The following is a 6,233-nucleotide window of genomic DNA, read 5'->3' on the forward strand; positions in this document are numbered from 1 at the left end:
TATAACCACCACCTCTTCCCACCACCACCGCCCACCACCGCCGATTACCACCACCACCACCTCCGATTATCACCACCACCAACCACCGATTACCACCACCACCGCCCACCATCGCCGATTACCACCAACCACCGATTACCACCACCACCTCGATTACCGCCACCACCAACCACCACCACCTCTATATATATATTAATCTAAAACTTTAACAAAGATATTCTCACTAACACATTACTTGTCATTCGTTTTTGACTGAATAAACGAGAAGTAATCATCAAAATGAGTTGAAAATGGAAATTGCAGAGAGGTTTAATTGAGGTTTTTTCAGAGAAAAGTTCAGTTACGTCGCAAAAAACAAGTCTCAGCCGAACTTTTAGTTCGGTTACGTCGCAAAACGTTCGGTTTCGTCGCAACAAGTTCGGTTATCACGAATTAATTTTTTCTTAACCGAACTCAGAGTTCGGTTGATTCGCAAAAAATACTTTTAACCGAACTCCTTGTATTAGAACAACACAAGTCCATAAGTTCGGTTCCTTCGCAAAATAACGATATCCCAGAACTTTAAGTTCGGTTGGTAGAGCAATTTGATATGTAACCGAATACAAAAGATGTACCCAAATAAATTTTTTAGTTCAAAGTTCGGTTACCTACCATTTTATACTAGGTAACCGAATATAGCACTGTAACTTTGGTTTTTTTTTTATCGGTGAGTTTGGTCAGATACGCTTTTGGATAAAAGTTTGCGAACCAACCGAACTATGTACAGTTGGTAAAATTTTATTTTCACGTAAAGTTCGGTTAGTTATTGTTTGCAAAGGAACCGAACTTCTAGACCCTAAAGTTTGGTTACATTGCGGGCAAACCGAACATTACACTGACGACCAAAACCTCCATTAACGAGCGAGTTCGGTAACCTGCGTGTTTGGAAAACGTAACCGAACTACACTTTCAGGTGTGTTCGGTTACATGTTCTTGACATATGGTAACAGAAGTGGCCCAAATCTACATAAAAAATTTCATTTTTTTTGAAAGTTTGGAGCAATTAAACCAACATTATCTAAATTTGAAGCATAGCTGATAACCCAAATGCTCTTCCTCCGGTTGTGGTTGGTAAATTTTTTTCATGTTTTTCTTCTTCATCTTCTCTAACTTTACTCTCTCAATAATTCTACTTCTTTAGCTTAATCATTTCACCAATCATTACCCAAAATTAATCAGGAGGGTAGTTTAGGTATTAATATAAATATTTAGATAAAGGATGACCTAGATTACTTCTAAATGTCTTACTAAAAATAGAACCATGGTCTCCAAAAAAATCATGGTCCCAAAAAATCGTTCTTTACTATTATTAGGAGACTCGTAAACGATGTGGGACCTAAAATCAGAGGGCCGCAAACAGACAATAGGGTGCAGCTGTCCTTGAGGTAAGCCCAAACCCATAATCCTTGATCTAGTTGGAAATAGACCTTTGTAAGTTGAAACTTGAAACAAATTATTTACGCGTTTTCCAAAGTCTTAAATAGATGCTGAAATTTGTCTCATGTATCAGTACCAGTCTAAGCTGAACTAGGCTTAAGTCGTTTCCTGAAGAGACAACAATCGTTTAGGGAGATCCCGAGTGCACGAAAGAACCCAAACGGTATGTCTTTGCATGTAAACTACAGCCTACCCTTACCCTGTTATGCAAACCGAGGTTTTGGATTATAACGTCACCGTGTAGGTGTTGCCAGTTGCACCAGAGACAAATACTCTCGTGCAATGCTTTGGATCCATTGGGTTCACACCTACAATGAGATTTCTTCAGATTTATGTCTCCCAACTGATATAAAATATGCATCCAGTTGCCCTGCTAGCATACAGAGCCCAATATAACACCATATTTCTTGAACTCTCGCAGCGCAAACTTTGTATACCTATAAGTGCATCTGAACAAGAAGCAAACGAAATGGTAGCACTATTACGATCCTTGAGATACATCTGTAGTGCAGTGCTCATCTATCATTCGAAACAGGCGGGTTTTAGATTAGTTCTTATGATTTTTGATGGCCCCTCGATTTCTCTTCTTTTCATGATATATCAGGCGGATTGATAATGACCAATATATAGACCCATAAAAATAATTTTGAATTATTTGCAACATTTTTCGAACGAGCATGTATTGCATTTGCATGTTCTATAGAACGAAAAACCAAGACGATTTTCTAATGCGGTTCAGAAATATGTTTTGGTTGGCAACTAATGCGGGACAACTTTGGCCATATGTATGTTTCGAATGCTCGAGGGGGTTGGCTGGATATTTTGCTTCAAACTGATCCACTCCCAATACATCATTGAAGTTCATGGGTACCGCAAAATCACGGAATAATAGTCCCAAACCTCCAGTTTTTGTACTTTTACAATAAGAAGCATCAGTATTTAGTTTAATAGGATTGATGACAGGAGGGCTCCATCTATGCAGCACAACATTCCTAACAGTATTGGTAATGGAATTTTGGACTTCAACTGTATTTAGGGTAAATCTGGAGATGGATTATGCCAACTGAAGAGGGTTTTGAGATTTGTTTTCGAACACTGTCGAACATCTCTCTTTCCAACCAACAGATAGTGGCCATCTTAGCAACGGTGGAGCTGTCCAACTCTGTAAACCAAGAAGAAATCCAATCCTTAGTAGAGGACCACTGTGTATCATCCAGTCTATAACCAGCACTGAACCAGACTGCTCTTGCATAGGAACCCAACCTACAGACACCAAAAGCTAATTTATTACAATCACTGGAACCCAACCTACAGACACCAAAAAAAAAGCTAAAACCAGCAAAGATGAACTGAGCTGCCCAATTGATCGAAATAGTACTGCAGCAAAAATATATTTGGAGTTAGAAGTTTAATAACAAAGTTCTAACTGCTTTTAGAAAAAAAGGAAACAAAGTTCTAACAGCAGAGTATCTGTGTTGCCAGAAGATACAAGCACTACACCAATTAATTACTGGTCCAATAAGAGGTCAAGACTTGTTAAAAATTAAAGGAAACAAAACAGACAAGTGCTTGTTGATCTAAAAGAAAAATTCTTGACCTCTTACAGAGAAGTGCTTGTCTCTGCAAGTTCGTAAGGTTAATAGTTGTCGGAGGAGAACAGGACCAGTTACACCTACTGATAATTAAGATAGAAAGAATCCAATGAATAAAACAGCAAGGTACTCATTCACTTTGGTTCAAACTACAAATGGAAAAACTTGTTAGACAAAAAAAAAGAAAGCAAGCATTTGTTCAAATACACATGAAATTAAAACAGAATGACAATTCAGAAAGAGATCACGAAAGTATATCTTTATTTCAAGAGCCCTCACCTAGTTGAGTCTAAGAAGCCATAAATTCGCATCCAAACTGTATGATTCTTACGAAACCTACTCGGTATCAATAAGAGCACACATTAGCAAATGCAAATGATAACAATTAAGAGCTAAGGCGAATCACGACAAACACAAGTATTAGAAAGCTACTCAACTGAAAATCATACCATGGGCTCATGCATTAAGTATACGTAATCCACACTATGAGTACATGTACAAGTATGACTAATTAATTATCGTAACTGGCTGGTAACTACTAAACCGTAGATCTTTCGAGGTTCTCATTCTGGAGCAATGCGATATTGCCTATACTATACATAAACGAAAACAAAATCACATGGATGTCATGAGCCTGTAGATCTTTCGAGGTTCCCATTCTGGAGCAATGCGATATTGCCTATACATAAACGAAAACAAAATAAATTCAAAGATTCAACATTGAAAGGCAGCGCTTGGCTATCATAAGCCCTGTTAATTAAACCAAATTAAACAGAATAAACATAAATGTGCGGCAGTAACATCTAGATAATATTTGGCTAAGACAGCAATCACCTACTTCTTTCGGTACCAAACTCCAGCTTTAACGAACCATTTAAAGGCCCTTACATTCAATCACCTGGCGAATACATACATACAACTACACGACTTAATGAAGCAAACACAGAAACACGGAAAAAAAAAAGGCTCTGGGACTTGAGAGATATAACTGTACCTTGTCGAAATGAGGATGGGACGCTAAAGGAGCACCTGCTTCAGGACTTAATCCAGTTACAATGTTGAGTACACCAGGAGGTAGACCAACTTTTCTACAGATATCCCCCAACTCTAAACAAGTACTAAAAAAACGAAATGCAATGAGCTAGTCAGGACAAGTAAAAGTAATCACGGGCACACACACAAACAAAAACAAAAAGGAAATTTTTTAAAAAAAAAAAAAAAAAAAGAATAAGAAGGAAACTAAAAGGCCTTTAGTATAGCAGCACTCCCAGCAGCTAGAGCTGGAGCCACCTTTCATAAAGCCATCAAAAATAGGGTAATTCCTTCAGCAAAAAATAGTCTAGCATTGACACCAAAAAATGATTCATAGATACGATTTTCTTATCGTATAAATTGGATCATTAAGATGGCTATAAACATGTGCCTAAAAAAAAGGGGAACAACCTTATAAATTGGATGTAATTTGACTTCAAGAGCATACAGCATGACAAACATACATCCCCGGTCCCCCTAATCCATATCAGTTGTGACCAACATAGTCAATGTGTAATACAATACTTTGATTTAAGGAGACAGTCCAAGATGCAAATAGAAAACTTACAAAGTTCACTGAATGCTTGTCAGAACTCAGATGTGGATAAGTTATCTTGAGTAAATGATTGTCATTCTATCTCTTTATAACAAACTTCTAAGGCTACCAAAAATGAGGCAGTCTCCACAGAGTCGTAACACCGTCTGCAAAAACAACAAAAACCAAATAAAAGAGACAAGTAGTTAGACTGAGTAAAATCTAAGCCTATAAGAGCAAGAAAAATAATATCAGGAATTTGGCAAACAAACAATCATGCAGACATGAACCCAAAAGTAGCTAAACCTGGTAATATCTAAGGTACATTTCAGTTAGGAAGTTTATACATAGAAGCTAAAAGATTGAAAGGAATAGAGAGATAAAGATATAAGCTCTTCTACTTCTTTACACAAGAATGATACAGCTGTAAGCAATAGAAATTTCACCCAAATCAGTTTTAATCAACAATTAACAAGCTACTAAATCATAGCACCATTAAAAGTAAATCAATGGGTACTGGGTAAGGTTACATCCATACATAAGATGTCTCTAGATTTTACAAGATACTTCAGAAACTTCGATCATGATATCAGAAACCCCCAATCAACAACAAAACCATTCGCATAACCCAAATCAATATTAAACAAAAACCTAGATGTAACCAGATTTTCAGGAAATTGGTAATTGATACCAACAATAGCGCTAACAAATCAAATCAACTTTCACTAAAAAGAAATTTTACCAAAGATCCACAAGGATTCCTACTGATGTTGACGATACCTGTCGATAAGGAATAAAACAAAATGAAAATTAATTTTTGCCAAAAAGTGACTAACATAAGAAACAAAGATTTTAAAATCCTAGCTATACCTGAATCCTGATCATGTTAAATCTTCAAACCCGAACAGCAAACTAGAAAGCTGAAGAACAAATTAGGGTTTCACTCAAATTTACTTTTAATTGAAAAAATTGGGGTTCGATTTTGACATTTGAGGAAACTTTTTGTTCTTCTTTCACCATTTCTCTTTCTTAGAGAGACAAATTACAAAGGAAATCAGAGATTTGGCCTCGAAAATTTTCCGAATGAAATGAAGGTTTTCTGGCGAGAGGGTTCGGTGAGAGAGGCATGAAAAGAAGATACAGTGAGTTTTTGCTTCGGAAATGCGAAAGGTACCGCGGGTTAATCCGGATTAAAACTCCCGACAGAGATAAGCTAGGAGACCCACTCTCACCACTCCAAATCCCGATGTTGAGAGTGCTTTTCTTGTCCGTTAGATCCCTATTCGGAAAAAACTTTGGTGAGAGTAGAATCGGATGATGCTACGTTAACGGGGAGTATACAATCTCCCGCGTCTCACAAAAAAGGGAGCCCCGGCCCCCACCAGGAGCTAACAGGGGCCCAGGTATTTTGTTGTGAGATGCGGGAGAATGCACAGTACATTCTCCCGGTCAATGTATCAATATTGAGTAGAATCACCCTTAATTTTTGCTTTGTGGTAAGAATAAGTCTAATTGACTCCCACCCTTTCACGAAAATTTCACACACAGACATAAATAGCGGGTCATATTCCTGCATACACTTATCCTTTTTTAAGATA

At 37.4% G+C, this 6,233-nt stretch overlaps 1 long non-coding RNA gene across 7 annotated transcripts; it reads right to left on the reverse strand.

Annotated features, from left to right (window-relative positions):
• Positions 1 to 2,344: 2,344 nt before the first annotated feature.
• Positions 2,345 to 5,822, reverse strand: LOC113341292. Of its 7 annotated transcripts, none has more exons than XR_003355863.1 (8): positions 5,506 to 5,822; positions 5,378 to 5,415; positions 4,669 to 4,802; positions 4,063 to 4,186; positions 3,907 to 3,966; positions 3,348 to 3,747; positions 3,074 to 3,217; positions 2,345 to 2,739 (listed from the first exon to the last, which is right to left on the reverse strand). It is a non-coding gene; the product is annotated as an uncharacterized LOC113341292 (long non-coding RNA). The 7 variants fall into 7 exon arrangements; XR_003355859.1 differs by lacking the exon at positions 3,074 to 3,217 and adding an exon at positions 4,512 to 4,577; XR_003355861.1 differs by having other exon boundaries at positions 3,081 to 3,151; positions 5,506 to 5,821.
• Positions 5,823 to 6,233: the final 411 nt, after the last annotated feature.

This window comes from Papaver somniferum, unplaced genomic scaffold, assembly GCF_003573695.1.
Source record: "Papaver somniferum cultivar HN1 unplaced genomic scaffold, ASM357369v1 unplaced-scaffold_29, whole genome shotgun sequence".
In the NCBI taxonomy this organism is placed as follows: Eukaryota; Viridiplantae; Streptophyta; class Magnoliopsida; order Ranunculales; family Papaveraceae; genus Papaver; species Papaver somniferum.